Source organism: Prunus mume, linkage group LG3 (genome assembly GCF_029339155.1).
Source record: "Prunus mume cultivar Tortuosa linkage group LG3, ASM2933915v1, whole genome shotgun sequence".
NCBI lineage: Eukaryota > Viridiplantae > Streptophyta > Magnoliopsida > Rosales > Rosaceae > Prunus > Prunus mume.
Window position 1 is genome coordinate 13471200 of NC_142700.1, and position 13759 is coordinate 13484958.

Below are 13759 nucleotides of genomic sequence, written 5' to 3' on the forward strand. Positions count from 1 at the left end.
GTTCATGTTGCTAAGTATTTAGGAAAATAGAAGAGAGAGGAAATCTGTAATTAAGGAAGAGAGCTTCGAGAATTCTAGAATGGTGGGAATCAAATCTGTTTTTCTCATTACCACTATACACGTACAGTAGAGCCTTTATACTTAGGCTTTGCTTAATGGTTAAGCATTTGAGCTAACAACCTCTAACAACCTTCACGCGCCTCCACATGTTAAACATAACTAATTACAGACACGTGGTATACTAATTCTAATCATTAGCTAAACATCCCCCCTCAATCTCAAATTAGGGACCTAATCTGAGATTGGTACAATGCTTAGAGAAAACGGGACTATGAAGACCCTTAGTCAAGACAATGCCGACAAATTATCGCAATACAGAATGGGAGGCTCAGACAAATATACATGTAGATCAACAAGAAGCTGCTGAATCCAGACGACATTTGCTGAGGCATTAGCAAGAGCCACATGCTCGGCTTTAGTGGAACTGCGTGAAACAGAACCTTGCTTCTTGGATTGCCAGGAAACCGGGTTAGACCCCAAGTACACCACAAAGCTTGTAGTTGATCTGCGAGTGTTAATATCACCCGCCCAATCAGAATCGCTATAAGCGGATAAAAGTAAGGGACACGAGCGAGAATAAGTAAAACCATACAGGTGTGCCACTGTAGATAGCTTGAATCGTTTCACCAGAAAGAAATGATGCTTGGTAGGATTATTCATGAATTGACCGACAATATTAAGAATGAGCAATGTCGAGCCTTGTAAAGGTGAGGTACTGTAAAGCACCAACAATGCTACGATACCGTTTGGATCCTTCAAAGTGATACCATCAATGAGTAAAATCTCTGTGTGAGGTTTCAAAGGTGTAGGACAGGGTTTACAAGAACTCATCCCAGACTTTGCTAACAAATCAGTAGCATATTTTTGTTGACTAACAAAGATGTCTCCATTAAAGTTATAGGAAATCTAAAGACCAAGGAAATAAGTAAGTGTGCCCATATCCTTAAGCACAAACACTGATCCAAGCAACGTGATTACCTCTGAATGATCATGCGTTTGATCCGGTGAGAATAATATAAATCGACATAGAGTACTTGAGAACCATAATAGCGGAGTCAGATACTTCAAAAATAAATTGGGATCACTGTGAGACATCTTGAACCTAAGCGCTAGAAGAAAACTAGTGAACTTAGCATTCCAGGCTCTTGAGCTGTTTTAAACTCATACAATCACTTCTGAAGTTTACAAACATAGTCAGGATGGTGAGGATCTTCGAACCCCTGAGGTTGCTTCATGTACACTTCCTCCTCAAGTTCCCCATGTAAGAAGGTGTTCTTTACATACAATTGATAAAGAAACCAATGATTGTAAGTTGCCAAACTGAGAATGATCTGAACTGTAGCATGACGAACAACTGGGCTAAATGTCTCTTCATAATCAAAACCAGCCTATTGACTAAAACCCTGAGCAACTAGGCGTGCTTTATATCTAGAAATGGAACCATCAGAGTGCCTTTTTAACTTATAAATCCATTTTGAACCAACAATGTTTGTATTAGCAGGAGGAGGTACCAACACCCAGGTACCTTGCATCTGTAATGTTGAAATCTCTTCGTCCATGGCCTTGGTCCAATCAGCCGAAAAAGAAGCAACACGATAGCTAGAAGGTTCATCCAGAGAAGTAGTATCATAGATACCAGTGTAACACTTGTAGTTAGAAAAATCCTTCTTTTTAACAACCCCAGTTTTAGATCGAGTAAGCATAGAATGAGAAGGGCCTGCCGGAGCAGATTCAATAGGAAAACTTGGTTGCACATACGCATTAGAAGAAGAACTAATATAATCAATAGAAGGTAGAAGAACTTGTAATTGCTGCTCAAGCAGGCTGGTATATAAGGCTCGGTGAGACAGGCAATCGGGAGGCTAACAGTGCGGAGGTGTAATACTAGGAGCACTAGAGGAACTATGAGAAGCGGGCACTGAAGGTGATGTAGCAGGATGTAGGTAACATCGCGAGGAATAGGTGATAGAACTGTTGAAGTAGAACAGGGTGAGGTAGTCAGAGATAGGCGGTGCTTGAAAGGAAAAATGGTTTCATCATGAATAACATTTCGAGACACCAAGAATTTGCCATCAGAACAATTGTAACATAACACTCCTTTATAGCCCAGTAGATATCCCATGAAAACACACATAACAGATTCGAGGTTGAAGCTTAGTAATATTAGTGGCTCTCAAACATGGATAGACAGTAGTACCAAAGACACGGAGGTGTCTTATATCAGGATGCTTAGGAAGAAGCCTATAATATGGATATTGATTAGAAAGCACTTTACTAGGCATGCGATTAATCAAATAGGCAGAATGAGCCATAGCATGAAACCAAAACTGATCATGCATAGAAGCTTCTTGTAAAAGGGTTATAGAGGTTTCTAATAGCGGCGATTCTTTAAGCTCGATAAGTCCATTCATGGGGGTGTGTAAGGGCAGGAAACTTGATGGACAATGACGTGAGATGCGAGAAATTCATTGAATTGAGTACTCATATGTTCACCACCACCATCACTTTGAAAAAACTTAATAGAGGCATTAAAATGAGTTGTAAGAAAAGCAACCAATCTGGTAAACATTGTAAACACCTCAGACTTGGCATAGAGAGGATATAACCACAGAAAACCAGCGTATTCATCAATGAAAGACACTACATATCGATAGCCAGAAATTGATTTACATGGATAAGGACCCCAAACATCACTGTGGAGTTGATAAAATGGAGAAGATGCCTTATTGTGATGACTAGAAAATGGTAACCGATGCATTTTACCACCTAGACAAAAAGAACACAACCTAGAAATTGAATCAGATACCACTGGGATTTGAGCAGCTGTAAGCATGAGTTGAACAACTTCATTTGTAGAATGTCCAAGCCTACTATGCCAAAGAGATGACGAACTTGTTGACCAAGAAAAGCACTTTTCTGTGAGTGAGAGGCTCGGCTACTAGCACAAACTGAACTACTACTACTTGAACCAACTGAGGATAAAGAGGTAAGAATAGGATACAAGCCATGATCACTCTTGCCCTGGAGAAGCATTTTGTTGGTGACTTTGTCCGGTATTAAAAATCCATATTGACCAAAGATCATGCGACAATTATTATCATGACATAGCTAATACACAGATAAGAGATTTGCTGTAAGTTGAGGCACATATAAAACTTTAGAGAGATTAAGAAAAGAAGAGACAGTGGGAATATAAGATTTGCCAATATGAGCAATGTACAAACCTTCCCTATTGCCGACTACAACATTCTCAGCTGAATTACAAGGTGTAACATTATGCATTATAGTCATGTGTGGCACCATATGGTGACTCGCTCCACTATCGGCAATCCACACTGCATCATGAGAGAAAGAAGCTTGAGCTGCCATAGCAGTGAGAGAGGATGGTGGAGGAGATCCATGATAGGCATAGTTGGAACGATGATAGCAATCCAATGGACCATGGCCCTTCTTGCCACAAATTTGACACTCAATAATGGAAGAGCCTTGAGATGGGGTAGAATTGCAAAAAAAGTAATTTGCGGCTATGTGACCTGTCTTACTGCAAATTTGGCATTCTAGAATAATACCAAACTTAAGAGGACCCAGAAAACCACGACCAAAAGGCCTAGAACCAAAAAATTTGCCTCGGCCACCAAAGGAACCAAACAATCGACCATGTGTATGTGAGCTCATATAACCAATAGGAGAAAATGAAGTCACTGAAGGAGTAGGGAGAATACTAGCACCAGAGAGGTTAGGAGAAGAGGTAGAAGAGGTAGATCCAGTAGAGGTAGAAGAATGGCTGAACATACCAACCATAGGAGAATAGGGCAATATCACACAAGAATCAGCGGCTTGTTCAGCTGCAAGCAAATGATTGCGGAAATCTTTGAAAGAAATTGTAGCGTCAAGAGCAATAAGCATAGTCTTGATCATGTCATACTCAGAAGGAAGGTCATTCAACACTGCAATCATCAAATCATCATCGGAGACGAAATACGGCGACGACAAGGCGTGATCGGGACATGTTAGAGGTGAAGTAAGAACTTCTCGATAGAATCAGCGCCTTTTTTAGCAGTTTGAAGCTTTGTCTTCAAGAGATTCACATGAGCACGAGACATAGTAGCATATCGATCCGTCAAATTCATCCACGCCTCAAAGGTAGTCTTAGATCCGATCACGTATTCAATCGCCTCATTGGAAAGTGTTGCAATCAACAAGCTCAGCAACGCTTTGTCAACCTTCAACCAGTCTTTATATGCAGCAGTGATTTTCGACGTGACACCTTCCTCATCGAGAATTGCATATTTCGGTGGAGCAACAATGACTCGGGTCGTCCAAGGATATTTTAGTCAAATATAAGGATATATGGTGAATTTCTGATATATTATTTCTTCTCTCAAAGGAGGTGTATTATAGTGTACAATGCCTTTTTACCAAAGGAAAAGATAAAAGCTAATCCTGATAGAATAGGTAATACAATATTTACAAGAATCCTTATATTAATTTCCTACCTAAAATAGGACTCACGCCAACACTCCCCCTCATGTTGGTGCATAGATGTCACCAATGCCCAACTTGTCAAGTGAGTCACTAAATGCATGGCTAGACACTGCTTTAGTCAAAATATCTGCAAGTTGTTCCTCTGATTTCACATGTGGTACACTAATCACATTGCTTTCCAATTTTTCATTAATAAAATGTCTATCAATCTCCACATGTTTAGTACGATCATGTTGGACTGGATTATTAGCTATGTCGATTGCAGCTTGACTATCACAATACAATTTCATGGCATCTTTAGTCACGAAGCCCAATTCCTTTAATAATTTCCGAATCCACAACATCTCACATACGCCATGTACCATGCTTGATACTCAGCTTCCGCCTGGACAAAGAACAAACCTTCTGTTTCTTGCTTCGCCAAGTAACAAGGTTACCACCCACAAATGTAAAATAACCTTGATGTTGAATGCCTATCAGTTCGATTTCCTGCCCAATCGGCATCACAAAACCTTCAATTTCCAAATGTCCATGTTTTGAGAACATCAGCCCTTTGCCAGGTGCGACTTCAGATACTTATGTAAAATTCGCATAACTACTTCCATATGAACTTCACTAGGCGAATGCATAAATTGACTCACAACACTAACAACATAAGCAATATCTGGCCTGGTGTGAGATAAATAAATAAGTCTTCCAACTAACCTCTGATACCTGTCTTTATTTGTTGGAACTTGATATGGAAGAATCTCAAGATTATAATTATGCATAATAGGAGTATCAGCAGGTTTACACCCAAGCATCCCAGTTTCATTCAATAAATCTAACACACATTTTCTCTGTGACAAGAAAATACCCTGTTGAGATCTAGCCACTTCAATTCCCAAAAAATATTGCAGCCCTCCAACATCCTTCATCTCAAACTCAGTTGATAAATAATGTTTCAATTTATCAATCTCTTATGTATCATCACCTGTTATTATCATATCATCAACATATCTAATTAAAACAGTGACCTTCCCTTTCCACCTCTTCAGAAACAAAGTATGATCTGCATTGCTTTGACGATAACCATATTTCTTCATGACACAACTGAATTTGCCAAACCAAGCTCTAAGAGACTGTTTCAACCCATAAAGTGACTTCCTCAACTTGCACACCAAATTTGGATTTTCCGATAAATCAAATCCTGGAGGTAGGTTCATATAAACTTCTTCCTTCAATTCTCCATGTAGGAAAGCATTTTTCACATCAAATTGTTGGAGTGGCCAATCTAAATTTGCTGCAAGCGATATTAGAATACGAACTGTGTTTATTTTTGCAAGTTGGTGCAAAAGTTTCTTGATAATCAACACCATATGTTTGAGTACATCCTTTGGCAACCAATCTCGCCTTGTATCTATCAATGGTACCATCTACCTTGTGATAAATTGTGAAAATCCACCTGCATCCAACTGGTCGTTTTCCTTGTGGCAATGAAACTAAATCCCAAGTTTGATTTTTTTTCAAAGCCAGCATCTCTTCATCCATAGCTTTCTTCCATTGAGGAGCAACCAAAGCATCTTGCACTTTAGATGGAATAAATTCAGTTGTCATCTGATTAGCAAAAACTGCACGCTTCGGATAATCGATGAGTAGAGACATAGTTTGCAATTGGGTAGTTCAACTTCTTTGAATTTTTAGGTGAAAAACGATCTGGTGGAATTCCTTTATTAGGTCTGGGGAGGCAATTGATACCTTGTTTCTGCAACACTATCAATATCATTTGTAATTAAATTGTCAGTATTAATCAAATTTGGTTCTGTACTTACCTCAGGGTTATCCGAAGCCTCAGGAATTTGGACAGGTACTGTTGGTGTACAAGAGGGAGAACAACTATGTGGGATATGTGGAGTTGCAGGGAACAAAGTGGGGTTAGCAACATGTGACGCCAAGTCCTCAACTAATGTGACTACATTTCCTTTGTCATTGCATATCACTTCTTCTCTTTCTATGGTAATATCAAGTAACATAATTGTCCAATTCCAATTCTACTCTTCAATATTCTCCTTCTCCCCCTGAAGAGGAGAGTTGGATTCATGATGAAAATACATGGACAGCTCTGAGAAAGTGACATCCATTGTGACATACGTACGCTTTGTCAGAGGATGGTAGCATCGATATCCTTTGGAATATGGGGAGAAACCCACAAACACATATTTAAGAAAACATGGATCCAATTTAGACCGTATGTGTTTAAGGGTGTGAACGTAGGCTATACAACCAAAAATGCGGGGATGGAGAGTCAGGGACTGACGGTAGGGGATGTGTCGAAGTCAAAACATCCAGTGGTGTCTTGTATCCATGGATAGAAGAGGGCATACGATTTAATAAATACACTGCATATAATATAGCATCACTCCAAAACATCTTAGGCATATGAGCTTCTATCAAAATACTCCGGGCCATCTCAAGAATATGACGATTTTTCCTTTCAGCAACCCATTTTGTTGAGGGGTATAGGGACATGTAGTTTCATGGAGAAGACCATTATCCTGAAAGAAGGACAGAAAATCATGATTCACATATTCACCTCCATTATCTGAGCGCGGAAACTGAATTTTTGTGGAGAACTGTGTCTGAACCATCTGATAAAATTGCTTGAAGAGACTAAAAACCTCACTTTTATTTTTCATAAAATATATCCATGTCATTCTCGTATAATTATCAACGAAAGTCACAAACCATCTAATGCCAGAGATTGTAGAGACTGGGGAATGACCCCATACATCAGAATGAATAAGAGCAAAAGGTTTATCATTCTTATTGAAACTAATATGGTATGAAACGGGGTGACTCTTGGCAAGAATACAAGTTTCACACTGAAGACTAGAAATATCCAAATCCAAAAATAAAGCTGGAAATAAATGTTTTAAATAACCAAAAGAAACATGTCCTAAATGCCAATGCCATAACCAAATTTGTTTCTTCTTGTCTGCAGCTGAGTCATGAGCAATAAGGGTTTTTCTTGTGCAAACATCATCCACATAATATAGTCCTCCTCTCTTAGTACCACGCCCAATTATTTCCTGGGTTCGAATATCCTGAAGAAGGCAAAACAAAGGATAGATTAATACAAAACAATTTAATTGTTCAATCACTTGTCCAATAGATAATAAATTCAGAGATAAAAAAGGAACAAGAAGAACATGTTCCAAAGTTAAATTTGGAGAAAGATCAACAGTGCCTGCCCCAATCACAGGGTAGGATTGGCCATTTGCATTCACCATACTAGTAAGGCTAGGAGTAGTACGAGTCTTCAAATTTGTCGAGTCAAATGTCATGTGATTTGAAGCACCTGAATCAATAATCCAACCAGAACCAATACCTAAGCCAGTAACAATAGCAAAAGCACTACCTGAGATATTAGAAGAAGTGCCCGAATCACCTGTAGGGAGGGCAGCAAAACCTGGAGGAACAGTGGAGGAGGAGACGGATGGCATAGGGGAAGCTTGTGGGACAGAAGGGTCAGGAGATCCTATGCAGAGTGCGACCTTGCCTTGTGCGTATCGTTCAGCGACTACTTTGGCCTTGTTACGCTCCTTGACTTCATCCCACCATTCTGGATAGCCATGTAATTTAAAACAATCAGTTACAAAGTGATTCATGCTGTTGCAATGAGTGCACATTTCGCCATTCTGAGGTTTAACTCGTTGTGGACCATTGGGTCTTGTAGAACCTGCAGGTCCGTTGCTGTAGAACCTGCAGGTTTGTAGGAAGAGGCAGGCATAGAGTGCCTTGTAGGTCCATTAATTGTAGAATCGACAGGTTTGTAGGAAGAGGCATGCATGGAGTTCCTTGCTACCATAGCAACTCCAGTGTTCACCAGGGTTGGTGGTACCATCATGGTGGATCGCCGCTGGTTTTCTCGCCTGACACATGAAAAAACTTTCTCCAAGTTCGGAAACGGATCCATTCGAAGAATATCGCTACGAACTCTGTCAAACACATCATCTAATCCAACTAAAAATACATAAACCCTCTCAATCTCAATCATGGTGGATCGGCGCTGGTTTTCTCGCCTAACACATGAAAAAGCTTTCTCCAAGTTCAGAAACGGATCCATGCGAAGAATATCGCTACGAACTCTGTCAAACACATCATCTAATCCAGCTAAAAATACATAAACCCTCTCAATCTCAATCTCAATCTCAATCTCAATCTCCTGTTGACGAAGCAAAATATCTGATGAATTAGTAAATTTATTTGGTCGTCAGTAATCAATCTCATGCCAAATACTTTGCAATTCTGCATAGTATGTGACAAGTTGTCGTCCAGACTGTTTCACCTTGAATGCCTAACAAGTTAACTCATAAATCTGTGACTGATCTTGGCCATCATAGTATGTTTTTTTTCACATTCTCCCATCCATCTTTGGCAGTTTTGTAGGGAAGGAAAATTTGCATAATATCAGGCTCCATAGACTGAATCAGCCATCCCTTCACAATTGCGTTTTTAGCATACCACTTATTATAATTGGAGTCTGCCAGAGCTGGTGAGTCTGCCAGAGCTGGTGCAGCAGAAGCACCTGTCAAATACCCATATTTTCCCTTCCCAGCAACATGTAACTCAAGTAGTTGGGACCATACTGATTTGTTCCATTCAATTTGACAATTGTAGGAGCAACGGAAGAATCATGATGAACATTGACAATTGACATAGGCTGACCAGAACCCCCTGAGGTAATTTGTGGTACCTCATTGGATTGGCCATCTTCATTAAACAAATCCTGCATATCCCCCATGGAGCCAAATAACTCGGCAAGGAATTAAAACAAAATAATAGGCAAAAAGGAAAAAATCTGTAGCAGTAAGGGAGGTCTGCTATTCTAGGGCAAATATAACCCTAAGCTCTGATACCAAGTCAAATAAAAGGATATATGGTGAATTTCTGATATATTATTTGTTCTCTCAAAGGAGGTGTATATATAGTGTACAATGCCTTTTTACCAAAGGAAAAGATAAAAGCTAATCCTGATAGAACAGGTAATACAATATTTACAAGAATCCTTATATTAATTTCCTACCTAAAATAGGACTCACGCCAACAATTTTTTCTGGTTTACAAGGGTGCAAAAGCCCAGCATGTTGAGAGTGTTTGTCCCACATTGAAAAGTTAGGTATCAAAGCAGGTTGATTGATTGGGCCTAAATTACTGGGCCTTTACCCTTACCCCTTACCCCTTACCCAATATATGGTATTCACATATTGACTTGAATGTTTACCCTTACTAATATGTGGTTCTCACGTGTTAGGCAGATGTTTGACTCATAAGTGGACTTGGCGCAAGCCACGTGTACTATATGGTGGTCCACCATGAGAAGGCGTTTTGAAGAATATGAGTTCCACATCAAAAACTTGACTAAATAAAATACAAAATATAATGAATGGTTCTACTATTAATAACATCGAGGCCTTTTGTGATAAAACCTCACACGTACTGGGCTTTGTAGGTGGTTAAGTTGGGGTCAATATAGATGTTGTTAATAGTGGGCCACTGGCCCGTCTCTTTGAATTTAACATGGTATCAGAGCAAGGCTTCACGTGTTGGCCCCAATAGCGCATGTGCTCCGTCATCCGATATATTGTTGTCCACATGTTAGACTTAAAACTTCACCACACGTGCAGGGCGTGTTGAGAGTGTTTGTCCCACATTGAAAAGTTAAGGAACTTAACCTAAGTTTATAAGGAGTTGGGCTACTCCCTCACATCCCAATTAGTTTTGGAGTGGAACCTTAACTTCTTTCACAGCAAGCAAAGAAAGATTACAAAAATAATAATAAATAATAAATAAATAAAGAACAGCACCTTGGTAGCTTTAACTCTGAAGTGATCTGCATTCTTCACTATATAATAAGATATGATTATTCTGCAAACAGTCTCCACAAAAAGTTAGACATGGTTTTCAATAATTATTGGAAAGGGTTCATCCCACTACACTCACCAAAGCTTATGTTCCTGCTTCTTCTCTTTTTTCTGTTCAACCCTTCTGCAACTCCTTTAACCTTCAACTTCCTAAGCTTTTCCAATGTCACTACCAACGTATCCCTCGAGGGTGTTGCTGATATTGATAGCAACCTCATCAGACTCACCAGAAACCCTGAAGAAACTGGGAACGTCCGTAGAGCCACCTACCATGAACCCTTCCTCCTCCGGGAAAATGCAACCGGAAAATTTGCGGACTTCACCACAAATTTCACATTCAGGATTGATAATGGTCATGCCGATGGGATGGTGTTCTTCGTAGCGCCAAATGGATCCTTACTCAACAGCGCAGCATGAGGTGGTGGCAAGCTTGGCCTGCCTGTCGACGATCTGCCGGGAGACACCACAAAGGCAGAGTATCCGTTTGTGGCTGTGGAGTTTGATATCTTCAAGAACACAGTGCCAACCATCAGGGATCCAAACGGCAACCATGTGGGGATCGACATCAACTCTCTCAAGTCAAATATTACCATGCCTTGGAATGGCGATATTGCACAAGGCAAACGAAACAATGCATGGATTAGTTACAACTCTAGCTCAAAAAATCTTAGCGTTGCCTTCACGAGTTTTCTAAATTATACAAATGGTATCCAAGTGGAGATAACCAGTTATCTTTCTTACATTGTTGATCTAAAACAATACTTGCCGGATTGGGTCATTGTTGGGTTTTCTGCTGCAACCAGTAATGACCTTGCTGTGCATAAGATCCTCTCATGGAATTTTACTTCAACTGCTCTGGTTGATGAGGGCAACAAACCAGTATTTCCTGTGTCAATCCCCACTGTTAAACATAAGTCATCAGGAAGTGCCAATATCAGACTCTTCATTGGGTTGGGTGGCGGTGGTTTTCTAATCTTGGTTGGTGCTTGTGTTTGGCTTGGTTCACCTTTTGGAGGAGAAGGAGAGCAGCAAGGGAACGTGATGAGAACGCCTTTGTTAATAAACTGATTCATGAGAAACTTGAAAAGGGGACTGGCCCTAGGAAGTTTACATACCATGAGTTCGTTCGAGCAACGAGTAATTTTGAGCAGGGAGAGAAGCTGGGAGAGGAATGATTTGGTGGGGTTTATAGAGGCTTCATAAAAGACTTAAACTCATATGTTGCGGTTAAGAGGATATCCAGCGGATCTAAGCAGGGTTTCAAGGAGTATGCATCAGAAGTGAGGATCATCAGTTACTTAGGCATCGAAATTTGGTGCAACTCACTGGTTGGTGCCACAAAAAAAGTGAGCTACTGCTCGTCTATGACTTCATGCCCAATGGTAGTTTAGATTCCCAACTTTTCAAAGAAAAAAGCTCGTTAACTTGGCAGGCCGGTAAGATACAATATTGATCAAGGTTTGGCCTCTGCCTTATTTTATCTACATGAAGAATGGGAACAGTGTGTGCTGCATAGGGATATCAATATGTTGGATTCAAATTTTCAATGTGAAACTCGGGGATTTCGGGTTAGCTTGACTCGTGGACCATGGAGAAAAGTCACAAACAACAATTATAGCTGGAACGAGAGGCTACATGGCTCTAGAATATGTTACTACAGGAAAAGCTAGCAAATAATCAGATGTCTACAGCTTTGGAGTTGTTGCTTTGGAAATAGCCTGCGGGAGAAAACCGATCGATTTCAACTTAGAAAGTAGCCAAATCGAACTGGTGAAGTGGGTTTGGGAGCTTTATGGAGAAGGCAAAGTTATTCAAGCAGCCGATCCAAAACTCAATGGAGAGTTTGATGAGAAATCAATGGAGTGCTTGCTGATTGTTGGATTGTGGTGTGCACACCCGGATTATAAATTCAGACATTCAATACAACAATTGATTCAAGCGCTTAACTTGGAAGTTCCACTGCCCATTCTCCCATCAAAGATACCTGTGGCTACATATTTTGCTCCTCCTAGATTACTTTCAACATTGCTCAGTTAAACTATTAGTTCTAAAAGAGGTCAAACCGAGTCCTCAGGAAATCACCAAGTCCTCTCAATCACCCCATCTTCTACAACAATATTTGTGACCATCAAGAATACTTCAGTGAGCACAGCAGACCTAAGTTAATTTTTGTGATAATGCTGCAATTTTTTTTTTCAAGAGATTTTTGTATGTATTGTGATATTGTCACATTGCCGAGAAGGAGGAAATATCGGTTGCTGTCCAAACTAGCTGAACAACTAACATGAGCAGTGGCGGATCCATGAATTTTTCAAAGAGTGCAATATTTAAAAGGCTAAAAATTTACAAAGGACTCAAGCAAACAGGCCTTGGGTTTCAGAATCTAACATTGTCAGTAGTGTATTTAAAAAAAATAAGGCTAAAAATTCAAAAAAATTATACAACCAAATGCCCTTAGAATTTAACTAATACTAATGTCATTCATAATTAAAACAAATAAGAGTTTTACATCTACAACTAATTGATTATAGTCTATATGTATATCAATTAATATAGAACAAAATCCTTGTCATTGACACAATTAGTTTACCAAAATTCATATCAAATATGAACAAAATCCATATCAATTACATATTTAATCTAACAAAGTCAATACCAATTAATCTAACCAAAAGCACATGTAAATTGGAGGTCATGAAACAAAAGTACACATGATTAAAGTTTGGGGTAATTTTTGGTGAATTTTTAATATATGAGTTCTTTAATTTAGACCAATTAGAAATAGACATGTGTTGGCTTTATTGGAAAATTTTAAAAGAATCAAAATCAGAAGCGCTAACATCTGTGTGAGTCTTCTTCTTCCTTGAATTGTGCCTCTACAACTTAACTTCAAATATTCTAGAAAAACTTCAAAAATTCATAACTTTGGTTGTGGAGCTCCGATTGATGAGTCGTTTTCTCCTACATGCTCATGAGATCGAGCCCAACAATATATGGTAAATATTCAGGGTCTCACAATGCAGCAAACAATACAACGTCTTTGAGGCATTTAGTCGAACAATTGGTAGGCACTAGCAAATGGGCAAATTCTGGCATCCCCAAGGAAGTTTCCGGCGGGGGGAGGTGCAGCTGCACCTCCTTGAGCCTCTGTGGATCCGCCGGTGCCTACAAGGTCCATGTCAGCTAATTAAAATTTCAATAGTGTTGATCCGTTTCCTTTCATTTTTGTTTAGTTTAAAGTTTAACCCACACCTAAAGCAGAATTAGTCAAATGAAAATTAGGAAAACCCACATTAACACTCAAACCTAAA

At 39.6% G+C, this 13759-nt stretch overlaps 1 pseudogene; it reads left to right on the forward strand.

Annotated features, from left to right (window-relative positions):
• Positions 1–10481: 10481 nt before the first annotated feature.
• On the forward strand, positions 10482–12485 carry LOC148918789 (L-type lectin-domain containing receptor kinase IX.1 pseudogene; annotated as a pseudogene).
• The last annotated feature ends 1274 nt before the right edge of the window (positions 12486–13759 follow it).